The sequence below is a fragment of the Acipenser ruthenus genome, chromosome 9, assembly GCF_902713425.1.
Source record: "Acipenser ruthenus chromosome 9, fAciRut3.2 maternal haplotype, whole genome shotgun sequence".
NCBI classification, from domain to species: Eukaryota; Metazoa; Chordata; class Actinopteri; order Acipenseriformes; family Acipenseridae; genus Acipenser; species Acipenser ruthenus.
In genome coordinates, this window is record NC_081197.1 from 38576860 (window position 1) to 38590302 (window position 13443).

At 35.4% G+C, this 13443-nt stretch overlaps 1 long non-coding RNA gene across 1 annotated transcript; it reads right to left on the bottom strand.

Annotated features, from left to right (window-relative positions):
- Nucleotides 1-2946: 2946 nt before the first annotated feature.
- LOC117405622 (uncharacterized) lies at nt 2947-12812 on the bottom strand. Its single transcript, XR_009329493.1, has 9 exons — nt 11731-12812; nt 11022-11078; nt 10384-10500; nt 9666-9843; nt 7116-7187; nt 6455-6508; nt 5883-5996; nt 5397-5468; nt 2947-4942 (listed from the first exon to the last, which is right to left on the bottom strand). It is a non-coding gene; the product is annotated as an uncharacterized LOC117405622 (long non-coding RNA).
- Nucleotides 12813-13443: the final 631 nt, after the last annotated feature.

Consider the following 13443-nt stretch of genomic DNA (forward strand, 5'->3'; position numbering starts at 1 on the left):
ACTGATTGATTTATATTGTCCCTGTTTTAATTGTTTAAAATACTTTTTAATTATTCATTGCTTTATTTATTGCTTGGGCCATTATTTATTTATTTTTTTAATCCCTGGTAGTGGTTTGTGATATTAGCTAGACCAGGACTGGCCACACTTTTTCCTACTGTGGGCCATGTTGACTTACTCAAGAAGGGTAAAAGGCCGCACAACATACAATAAAATTAATTTCACAATTTACATAGTCATGCAATTTCATCTCACAACTGTAGACTCTAGAACACCACTGAAAGCCCAATTTACATTAAATAATTTCAGCAAAGCAAGAAATAATATGTCCCCTCTATTCATGTGAAGGATTTTACAATATATATTAGTTACTGTTTCTAACAATCTTAGAAACTAAGCATTTCAAAGTGTTGTCTAATAAAAAAAAATAAAAAATAAAAAAACTTCTATTTTAAAATGAAAATGAACAAGAACTGCAAGCGTGCTCCCCTAACATTTCAGTAAGACTTGTGAACTTGACTTCTTTGTTTGATGATCTTGTTAATATCAGTGTTCAGATTAGACACTGACACAGTCAAAACATCTCTCAGGTGAGTATCAGAGAGGCAGTTTCTGTGCTGGGATTTGTTGAGTTTCGCCAGAGAAAATGTTTGTTCACAAATATATGTGCTTCCAAATGCAGTGAACATTCTCTGTGCATGCTGTTTCAGGTTAGGAAAGCAGGCTTCTAAACTAGCATAAAACTCCAGCAGGACAATGTTATTAAATGTGTCCTTTAGCTCCATAGAGCACTGCAGTTCAATTAATTCAAGCTGAAACGTTTCAGGCAAGTCTTCAACAGTTACAGAAAAAGGTTTAGCAAATAATTTGATGTTGTTTTCTTTGGATTTGAAGTCCAGAAACCTGCCGTGGAACGCAGACAAAAGACTCAGCATGTATTCTTCGTATCTTCCATAGCCTATGTGTTCCGAGAGAGCTGCGTTCTTTTCTGCGAGTTCTTTGAGATAAGGGAAATGTACACAGTTGGATTTATGGCAAAAAGTTTAAGCTCGGTTTCAAAGGCTGTGACAGCATCATACAAATGGGAAAGCACATGGTTTTTGCCCTGCAATTTCATGTTAAGGTTATTCAAATGGTCAGTTACATCAACCAAAAAGACAAGACCCATAACCCACTGATGATCACTTGTATTCCCTTCTTTTTCATAAAGATGTCAATCTCCTCCCTTAAATAGAAAAAACGTTTCGACACACTGCCAGCGCTGAGCTACCTCACTCTTGTGTGAAAGGATAGGTCCACATATTGTGCATTCACTTCATTTAGAAACGCTTTGAACAACCTGTGATTCGTAGCATGTGATCAAATATAATTAATTGTTTTCATGACAACTTCCATTATATTTTTCAAACAAACAACTTTTGAGCACAGTGCTATACAAATTAGATTTATCTAATAGATTTCGGGCATTGGCAACGATGACTGCGTGATGGGTGACTCAATAATACGCTCTGTCGACAGTCATTTTAGCCATAAAGATCCCTTAAACAGGGCTGTTATCTGCCTCCCTGGAGCCAAAGTCCCTTACATGGAATCAAGAATGCACAAATTATTAAATGCTTATAAAAAAAGAGTCAGTGGTCAATGTATACTCTTAGACCACAGGATGTAGGTCTGCTGGCTATCAGCTGCGTACTGGGTGTTTTACACATTGGAAAAAAATACGTATTACGTATGGCATTTAAATGTAATGCCTAAAGAATATGCATACGCATAGCAATTTAGTTGCACAGCTTGGGTTTGCATGTTATCGAGCTTCTTGTACTTCGTTGGTTCCTGTCGTCTCAATGATCAATTGTGAATATACTGCATACGGTTTGCTAGAGCATATATCTTTTAACATGTTTATGAGGTGGCTGAGGTCAGTTTATAAACAAACCGACCGCAGCCAGAAAACAATTTTACCAAACCTTTCCATCCTGCGTTACATATTTATACAAATATATAGTCAAGTCATCCTTAAACAATAAGGGGCATATTCATAAAGGGTGTTTACCAGGTTAAGTTACACACGTTAGCGCATCTGGCTATGAACGTAAACTACAAAAATAAACATTATATTGTACATGGAAACTCAACGTGTACAAAATCTATTAAATAACCAAACAAACAATTTGTCAACACACATAATATGAAATCGCATTACGTATCTAAAAAACAGCTTCAGTGTTTTTTGCAAAATAAATAAATAAATGTAAAAAAAAAATAGTGCACAAAGAGACCTTGTATACATAACACAAAAGAAAGCTAGAGCGGCTTCAACCCTTGAATACAACAAGCCCATGTGTTTAAATGTGGTCTTTAGGTAACAGGTCTGGTTATTTGACATTAAAGATGTACAGTAGGAGGAGGTTCTTTAGTTTCTTTAACATCGGCGATGCAGTGGAAGGATACTGGCCTTGTTTCAAGATGTGTAACCAACAGGCTGTTTTCTGTTTGTTTCTGGTTCTTAAAGAGGTGTGACAACAACAGTCCTTGATTTCTAAGAACTCTGCACTCTGGTATTCAAAGGCTCCAAGTAATCCAAGTTTTACATAATTTAATTTAAAAGGCTTTTTGGAATTACATTTTATATAACGTTTGTTAATTTCTTTCTTATAAAGTTATTATTTTATATACAACACCATATTTTATATCAACAATTCCAAAAAGGTAGGTTAATCCGGGTCTAGGTTTTATATTATACACACATTATCACGTGACACACACAATTTGTAGGTCACATTTGCAAGCATTGCTTAACCTTATTGCTACCATCGGAGTTTAAGTATCACAAGATGAGAAATCAATACTTACTGCTGAGGACTTTATCTGTGGCAGGCAGAGAAACACCTCACTCTCATATAAAACAAAAAAGTTACAGTTGCTAATAAATTAAGAACAATGTAATGGCAAATAATCAAATGTATTGCTTTATTTATGACATTAAACAGATTTCCTGGGTATTTACTTTGAGACAGGCTGCCAGGGAAGCAAGATGCACTTTCTGTTTTGAAGTGAGTAGATTTTCTTTTCTACATGATGAGCTATCATCCACCAAGATGATCTGAAAAAGAAAAGGCAAACTTGATTAAAGTGTTACAGAACACCTTGCAAAGTTTACAATAACACATTACGTTAACTTTGCTGTGTCCTGTGTTGTCTGTATCGCAGTCTTATATTTTTAAACATACTGCCAACTCTTTTTAAATGTTGAATCATACATCATGAGTCAACTGGGCAAGGCGTTTCTCAACATTTACTTAGGATTGCAGTGTATCCAGATCATACTCCCTCCTGCAACAATGCTGGTTTTCTGTTCCCACAATACGCCACTCATTTCAACCAGAGCACCAACGAGTACAAATTGGGTAACACTGCAATGTTTGGAAAAAAAAATAAAACATTCTCCTAAAAAAACGTTCCAGAGTAAAAGTAGAAAAAAAAGCAATTCCCTAGTTTATTTACCTATGATGTGTGAATAAAAAAAAATATCAAGACTCTGGAATATATTGAAAAGATAATTGCTGCAATATGGACAAAACGGGATATAGCAAAAGTAAAGTACTGTGACGTGTTTCTTGTAAACACTGCAGGGGGTTCTGTCACACTTTTATGTACGGTGTTTAAGACAATCCTTCCTGCAATTACAACAGAAAGAAATAGTGAGTTTGAAGACTAAAATAATAAAACGAAGTAGGGATTCAAGGAAATGCATGCACGTGGATTAGGAAGTGGTTAACATGTAGAAAACAGAAAGAACTGATTAGAGGAGAAACCTCAAAATGGAGCGAGGTAACCAGTGGTGTACCACAGGGATCAGTATTAGGTCCTTTGCTATTCCTAATCCACAGTAATGATTTAGATTCTGGTATAGTAAGCAAACTTGTTAAATTTGCAGATGACACAAAAATAGGAGTGGCAAACACTGTTGCAGCAGCAAAGGTCATTCAAAATGATTCAGACAGCATTCAGAACTGGGCAGACACATGGCAAATGACATTTAATAGAGAAAAGTGTAAGGTACTGTATGCAGGCAATAAAAATGTTTATTATAAATATCATATGGGAGATAGTGAAATTGAAGAAGGAATCTGCAGTGTCTAGTGCAAAACCACATCATGAAAACCCACATTTGTATGTGAAAAACGCCAAAATAAAAGTCGCTACATTTAAAAAACATATAAACATGTGAAATAAAGGGCTTTACATAACTTCTACAAGTTGCAGTGTCTAGTGTGAAAACACAACATAAAATCATAAATCCCAAAGTAGCACTATAGAATTAAAATGAACAATACAAAAAATGGTTCCTGAGTTACAAGCTCTTGCACTGTCTAAAAAAAAAAGAATACAAAGAAAAAAGAAAGAAAATCTAAAATATGGATTGCACCAGGAAAATGTAATCAATCAGACTGCAGAGTCTGTATCATCTGATCCGAAACCGCTGAACTCCACGTCTTCGTTATCTGAACCGAAGATAACCATAACCCTCACCCTGAATCATTCAATGCACAGAGCAACTACTTCTAGGCAGTTTTTTCTATTCACGTGAGCTGCGATATTTCCCCTCAGGCATTATTTGCTCATGGTTACTAAAAAATGGAAATGAATGGTGAAAATGTGACTTTCAGCTAAAAGTTGGGGTGGGGTGATCTTTCAAACCGGGGTGTTGACTCGGCAGAATCCGGTAATTGGCTGTTGTGGAGTTAATGACTGTGGTTTCTTATATATGGGTAATTTGTACTTACATTTCTTTAATGGATTATTTCCTTGTTGTGAGGTACTATTTTTTAAGGATATATATTTTGCTGCTAACTTTCAGGTCACATACCATTTTTCTTTTTTTTTAAGCCATTATGTAGCCTACCATAGGCCCCAATAGGTTTCTTCTACCACCAGACACCTACAGAGGAAGAAAGCTTGCTTTGTAACTATTTAGTGTAGTAACATTGCAATGTAACAAGGCTATTTTGGGACACTTGACAGATTAGCCCAATGTGCATAGAAATCCCAACAGTTTACCATTGAAATGCATTATAGTTTATAGTAAGTAATTAATCTGTGTATTGCTGTATTTGGTATACATTAAAACCCTTTAACATCACATTTATATTTCTTACATGACAATGTACTTACAGTGCCTAACTCTTCAAATAGACGAGCTCTGACAGTAAGACAGCTTAATAGCAGATACAATAATAGTGCATCATTTATTTTTAAGTTTTAACTGATTTAATTTTGATAATAGGATTTGCAGTCTCACGTGACCTTTTATACATCCTGTTTTTTGTTTTTTTTTAAGGAAGTGGTAGTATGTAAATCCTTTTAGTCAAGAACACTAATTAAAAATGACTCACCATATTTTGAATGGCTCGTCCTCTTAAGAGTTTCTGCAAGTAAATTACTGCAAGTTCTTTCTCCTCCTCTCCCTGATGAATTAAAAAGGAAACCGCATTAATCCTTCCTTTTTGCAACAGTGGTTAAAGAACAGTAGGGAACTAGTGGGGACCACTTACATGTTAGAAATGTTATTTGTTTTTAAATATGTGCTCAGATATTACATATTCTGATATATAGTATTGTTTGATTGATTAATAAAGCATGGTATTCATTAAACAATTCTATGCTTTTGTTAAAAACAAAACTAACAGTCCATAACAGTTTTAGGAATATGACATTTTATTTATTTAAATTTTTTTAAAAAAAGTATTAAATAACTCCTGAAGCTTTTCTAACTTAGTAATAACAGTTAACCATTATGAATGTATGTGTTTTAAACTTGTGTAATTTACATTTTCAACCATATGACATGGGATACAATATCATGTTTCAATGGACGTTACCTCAGGTGGTGCTCGAACAGTAGGAGTGGCGGGGTGTGGAATTGGCTTTTCTATCTTCTGCAGGAACCGCAATGGATGCTTCTCTTCACCTTTTGTCTTCTCATCTTTCAGAGCCTAGTGTTAAAATTCACAATGTTTTTCCCCCCACAAGTTCCAAATCTAACATTCTGTACTGTATAAATCTGTTGTAGTTGCAGCGGATTTGCTAATTCATACAAGCTCCCCACACAGGGTTGCTTAAGTATTTCACCAAGAAAAACTACATTTCTTCATTGCCACACAGTGACTGCAATTGTCCAAAAAAGCTAGTACTTTCAGCATATTCAGATAATCTGGTACAGGATCCCAGGGAATCTTAATGACATTGTGTTACCACTAAACCTGTCTTGTCCACTTGGCCACTACCTTGAAAGATCAATCCCTGTAGTTATAGTGTGGAAAACACCAGCGCCAGCTGGATATGTGTAACAGTGAAAGTCATATTTAAAGAACATCCCAGGTTCTCAGATGAGAGGAGCATTTGTCAAGTTTTCCATATTTATTAAAAGGTCAGCAAAAGGAAAATAATTTACCTTCAAAAGTACTATGGATTCGGCTTTTCACAACACATCGCTCAGAGTTACGATCTGGAAAAAAAAAACAATCTGAGATAGTGGGGCATATGTTTGTGAACCATAATCTGCATTGAAGTCACGCCCTTCCAGTTTTCCCTCAACATTCTTCATCTTTCCAGTGAGTTTCCTTATAGCTAGAAAAAAAAAATACATTTATTATTATCCTGAAACAGAAATACTTTTTTAGGAGTTTACTTACTGTTACAAACTCAAACTCGAGACCAGAACTGACAGCAGCTTCTAGAAATAAGGGTATTCAGCTATATAGTTGAATTACAGAATTTTAAAGTCAGTGAATGTCGTACATGTTGTATGAATACACTATTAGAGCTATCATGAAATAGTAAAACCCCCATACCTCTATATGCCCCAATTATAATATTTAAGCAAGAAAAATGCCCTAACTTAGTTTAATCCAATTTAGATAAACAGTTATCTCAACAAAAAACAATACAGAAATTACCATACTGATAGTCAGACAGAAGTAAAAGTCACAACCTACTGGAGCTGAGACTCAGATGGGGACTTGCTTAAAGTCTTGACATGCAATATATTCTGAGGATTTGTAGGAGAGGACCAGACTACTGTAATCAAATAAAGTAAGTAAAACCCTGCACACCTTGCTTCCTGTTGCTTATCTTCACGCTGCTTGAGGAGTTTCTTCAGCACCTCCAGATGGGCCTCCTGCAACCTGGTTGTTATTGGAAACAAAGAGACACCAATCACCAAACAGTTTCTAAATGGCAAACCACCAGCAAGATAAATGAAAGTGCAGGAAAATGAACAGCCAACAGTGCTGTGCAGCAGAAACTATTTGGATCCCACTGCTTCCCTCTGCTGGCAAAACAAACAAACAAACAAACAAACCTAAAAAGCACACGGAAGTTCCACTCTGCTGAGAACGAGAAAACATGCAAAAGCAATGTTAAATTGAAAACAAGCCTGGACAGGCAGTAGTTTCTCAGCTCTACTGTTTGTTGTTGTGAATTAACTCAAAGCAGGGCTACAATTTGGCTTATAAAATGTGGAACACATAAATAACAACTGAGCCAAGGAAAGGACAGACACGGAAATTATTTTTCAAAATAATATACATAATACCCTGTGTGCAGTTTTGGACTCTATTATATAAATGATAATAATATAGCCTAGTACCCATTACATACATTCCAAACAACTGAGCCAAAATGTTCAGGTTATGTTATGTTTTCAGAGTTTTAAAAACAAGACAACACAGAACCCCCCATTGCCAATATGCAGGTTTGTAAATAATATTGTTATTTCAATTTTGCGAAGTGAAGAAGCTACTGTATTAGAAATACATTAACATTTCCTGCCACATAAATTGATGTAAGTAATCCACATATTGATGTGACCAATTAAATGAACAATTAGGACAGTTTCCCCTTGTCAACATGATCACAGATGACCATTAAACCAAGGTCAAATAATGTTACAGAGATATTGGACAATACACTGGGTTCCATTTTACATCTAAAAACAACAGCACATACACTATAACTAGTAAACTGTCTCTATGGCAGACCTCTTTTGTTACATATTTTGCATTTAATTTTGTTAAAAAGACCCCAGAGTAATACGAGCTGGATTAATAGGCTAAAGAGAGGTACTTAGATCCGCTTCTGTTTAGATCATTACTATTGACCCAGTGTCTTTTAAAAGGTCACATAGGATAAAAATGCATCCACACTGCATCCACGCGAGCGAATCATTTAGAAGTCACTGCAGTCAAATGGGAGTATCCACACCAGCAGCGAGCGACGTCGCTTTGAGAACATTTTGCATCGCTAAAATAGAATCTGTTTCTATTTTTTTTTTTTTTGTTGTGTGACTGGAATGAAACAGAAGCAAGGTTAACACCTTTGACACACGTCAAACACATGCCTCAAAACACCTCACGCCTCAAAACAAGTCACGCCTCAAAACAGAAAAGTGAATTTATGAGGTGCAGCAGTATCCACTATTATATGATTGCAAATTGAATGACTACAAAGACATCTAGAAGAAAGGCAATGCCTGGGTGGCTTGCAGGTGGTGCATTTAGCAGCACAGAGACATTTTCTTTCTGATTATGCAAGATGCATAAAAATAGGTTTATTAATAAGCAAAAATAAACAGGAGCATACATGCAGTCTACATATTCAGCATTTTAAAGAAAAATGTGCACTTTTGCTGGCTTTTAAAAATGACACAAAAAAAGGTCCTGCATTCACACAACTTAAACATGTGACCTTTTAAGCTATGGCTTTTTTTTGTTCACTAAATTGTTCTATGCCACAAATCGTGACAAGAAGAAGGTTTTGTGGAGATTCACCAAACAAACAAAAATATTATCGAGGTCCTACTATTCTATACATTGTAAAACAAAGCCAGCAATACGATTGTATTCTATGTAACACATCCCAACATTACCAAGCGCATACATAGTTTTGAAGTTTATGAACCATATTTATAAAAGCATTTTCTGTCAAGTTCATTGGACTGTTTTAAAAGAAAAAACTAAATAAAAGTGACCTGAGCATAATAACACAGATTTTAATAATAATAATAATAATAATAATAATAATAATAATAATAATAATAATAATGTTGCAATTTAAAATACTTTTAAAAAGTAAATAAACAAAAAGGATTAAAGAAGGACACAATTGAAATTGCAGTAAGTTGTATATATAAATGTATAACAATAATTTTTTTTTTTGAAAATATCATTTCAACTATACTACTATTGTCCAGCTGTTTTCTGACAGCTGGAGATGTACCGGGCTTCAAATCAGACAACTACTACTACTACTGGTACTAATAATAATAATAACAATAAAACTGGATATATAGGGAAGTTCAATAACTCAGACCTATAGAGTTTACATGTCCAACCTTTATTTTGCAATGGAGTTGGCAGAGGTCAGGGTGGTAACCTTTTATCCAAACAAGACCTATTTTGTAATGGGACAGCCCATCTCTAGTATGTCCAATAGGAATGCATGGGCGTGGTTATAAATTTATTTCCAGTCTTTTGGATCGTTTGCAAGTCACGTCTGGTGTGGATTGGCATTCGGTGACTTCGCCTGCGTCGCTCTGTCCAGTACTCTTCAGCTGCCTCAAGAGCAACAGATTGGATATCTGATGACAAGCTTCCGATTCTTACCTCTCTGTTTCTGCTTCTCGGATTGCCCACTCCTGTCTTTCCATCTCATCCATCATTCTTCTCCTTTTGTCTAGTTATGGGAGATCATTTAGCGGTGGCAGGGTTGCTTCCCAGGCATGCTTCACTCTTGCCCGCTCTATCATCTCCACTTCTGCCACACCAGATGGTAGACCTTGACCTGGTGTTATAAAGTTGGGTGTGAAACAATTAACTCATGAAATAATGCTGTTTAAAAAGGGTCCACTATGTGATACTTAATATGCACAGGGAAGTTAACATTATTCAATCATGTGTCATTCTAATTCAGCTTCTGGACTAATTTAAACCATGACATTCTACACATAACACTGGCTGTTCAAACTGTGAGAAATGACATCATACTGTATCTTATACAATTATAGACACTCTTCAGATGAAAAACAATGGTCATCCTCAGGAACTGTTATTTACCATACAATGTGCTGTGTTCTTAACTTTACAATTGTGCCTATGCATGGGATGACGTCTGTATAGAGTGTAAGACGTACTGGTAATTTGATAGATGCAGTAATTACATGATTGTCTCATGAATTAGCTGTTTTATATGCTTCTTTAACCATAGATCCTTATTTTGTCTTCCATTATTTTTATTTCCAGAGAGGTATTAAGTACATTCATACCCCATGTTAAGGTAGCAAGAGTCAAGAGCTCCGGAGCTGAACCAGGCCTTATTACATACTCTAGGGTGCAGGGATCAGTCTGGGCCTCGCTTTCTCTGTAATCTGTTTGTACAGCTACTGTACGCACTAGTAGGGTTGCAGGTCTCCTGCCATCAGGAGGTGCAAAGGGATCTGCTCTAGAGAAAGAAAAGGCAATCACAGCACTTTAGATTTCTTCAGTACCTGTCAGTAATGTTATACTGTATCCTTCTGATAAAAATATTAATTGCTAGTGCTGATTCTATTAGAAAAACACATGCAGAGCAATTAAACTGCAATAAATCTTACACTCATGAAAGTCAATAGAAGGTTAAGGTAAATAAGGAAATCGTGGACATCTCCATTTGTAATTAGGAATTTTAAAATCCTTTTCTGTTGTGATGATTGTTCCCAGTATCCATCAGCACCTGTAGATTTCAGGAGATTTTATATCCCTGTCAGAATCCCATTATAATTGTCACAGGCACAAGTTATCCTGCAAACTTGGAATCTAAACTACTGAAATAATAATGGCCATTTAATAACAATATTTTGTTATGATTTGCACAATTCTGTAAAATAGTTTATTAGCCAATAAACAACACAGCAGATTAACAGTATATTGGTTGTACTGTGCTTGAAAAATCTATGCTGCAAGACATAATTCTACAGAACATACTTGGGTATTCCAAGAACAACTTCTGGTGGGATATGTTGGGAGAACGGAATCAAGGGGCTAGAAAGAGACAAACACAGAACATAATTAAGCACTTTTCCATGCATGAAGTGTAAATTGTGAAACCATAATTAAGACTTCACACTCATATATTACATTATTGTGGATGGAAAATTTTAAGTCTTTTTTTTATATAACAAATGGTCTGTATGCTTACTTACTAAATGTTTGTATCCCTGAATTATTATTATTATTATTATTATTATTATTATTATTATTATTATTATTATTATTATTATTATTATTTATTTCTTAGCAGACGCCCTTGTCCAGGGCGACTTACAGTCGTAAACAAAAATACATTTCAAGAATCACAGTACAAGTAATAATACAATTAAGAGCAAGATAAATACAATGACTATGGTTCTAGCAAGTACAAGTATGACAAAAGTATAGATAAGAAGATACCAATAATTGATTTCTAGAAATTTCTAAAAACGTATTGCCCATGAACTCCACTCAGACCCCTTGTTTACTTAATATATTGGTATCCTTGAACAGATTACACATTTTATTTAGATGTCCCACAAATGTTATCAATTTACTTCCAATAAAGAATGACTGGGTGGGATATTTGTTCTTTCGTCAAGACCAGTATCACACTGAAAGTTACGCCAGTTGAATTTCAGTTGAGTTCAGTTGAATTTCTTACCGCTTAAAATATTTATAGAAATTTTTCCCTGAAACATCAGGATGATCACATATGCTATCTTGGATTTTGATAGCTGGGTTATATCTGTAAAATAAAACATCAAAATGATTGAGAACAAAAACAAAGCATCCCTGGGAATTACATTTCCAGTGGCACTGTTAGTAAACATGAACTACAATGTGTATGTGAAAAAGATCTGCATCAGTGGTTAAAACAATGTAAACATGTGTTTTTACTGTAGAACACTGGCAACTGAACTTGTCTGAAATAATTATGTGTATCAACTGTAAAGACAGTGGGTGGTTTACTGGACAACACTGGTAATAGAAATAAATTGAGAAAATACACCGGTGTACCAAATAGTAAGATGACAACTGAAAAGTCACATGACCTCAATATGGAATCCATATTAGGTCAGATATCAAGGACCCTAACACATTACCATGAACGGTTTACCTGTGTATAATAACTGTGGCCCTGTGAAAATCGCGATAATTCAAGGCAGTGTCACGGGTAAAGTATCGTATTTTGCGGAATGTGCACGGAAATATGTTATAAATTACGTATACAGATTTTTTTTTTTTTTTTTTGAACAGCAAATATACAGATAAATGCACTGACATCAAAATTAACATAAAAGTTATTCAATCACTTTACAATAGCTTGTGAAACGGTGTTGTAATTAACAGCCTGTGGGCAGGGCAACTTTCACTTCTAGTACGTCAGGTGCATGTTCACCATTTAGTCTTGCAACACTTACAATGTGTAACCCATACTGATCTTGTGCATCAGTCGACTCGTCAGTGTGGCCACTGACAAGCAACGAGACTGTTTTATCAATTCCATAATCTCCTGCTTGTGATACTCGGCAACTTTAGATAAGTATTCACGTCTCAGCTGGGCTCTGATGAAGGAATCACTCCACCATTTGCTACACTCAGTCTGAAGAATTTCCGTATATTTTGGTTGTCAAATTTTTCAAAAGGGATATTTGCGCAAACAAACACCTCTGTCAGATAAGTGGACTTTTGGAACATGGAAGTCACCGTTTTTTGTTTCTTTGCAAGTAAAGCAGTCGCGGTATTACTCTGGATTTCTGTCTTTCTCTTTGTGAATACTTGAATCTAAATGCCTGTCAACAGATGAGTTTCGGTAGTGATCTACAGTAACATTGCAGGAGGTACAGAAGAGTTTACCTCCATCGCTGTGTAAAACTCCTGCTGGATACTACTTTATGTGATCGGACCTGCTGCAGACACATTTTTAGCCTTTTTAGAGACATCCATTTTCATGTATACTGTGTACTATTATTTTAATTAACCGCTTAGATTGCATATAGTCACATGACATAATCACAGCACAGCACTGTGTATGGCGAATATTACACACAGGCGCATAGCAGTACAGTTTCGTTAATGTGATTTTTTTTGTATGAAATACAAATAATTATGAAATTATTTTTATTTCTTAAGAATATTGTAAAAATCGCAGTATTGGGCTAATTTTGATTTCTGCGCAGCCCGTGAAATTGCGATTTTCACAGGGCCTTAATAATAACCCTGCTAATATTAAGTCACTTAACTCAAATACTATCAAAGATGTGAGGCTTTGAATGTGGCAGCAGCTTGGTAAAAAAAAAAAAAAAAAAGGATCAGTCGATGGAACGACCTCGAGAACAGGTTCTGGAGAAGCTGAAGCTGGCTCTGGCATTAT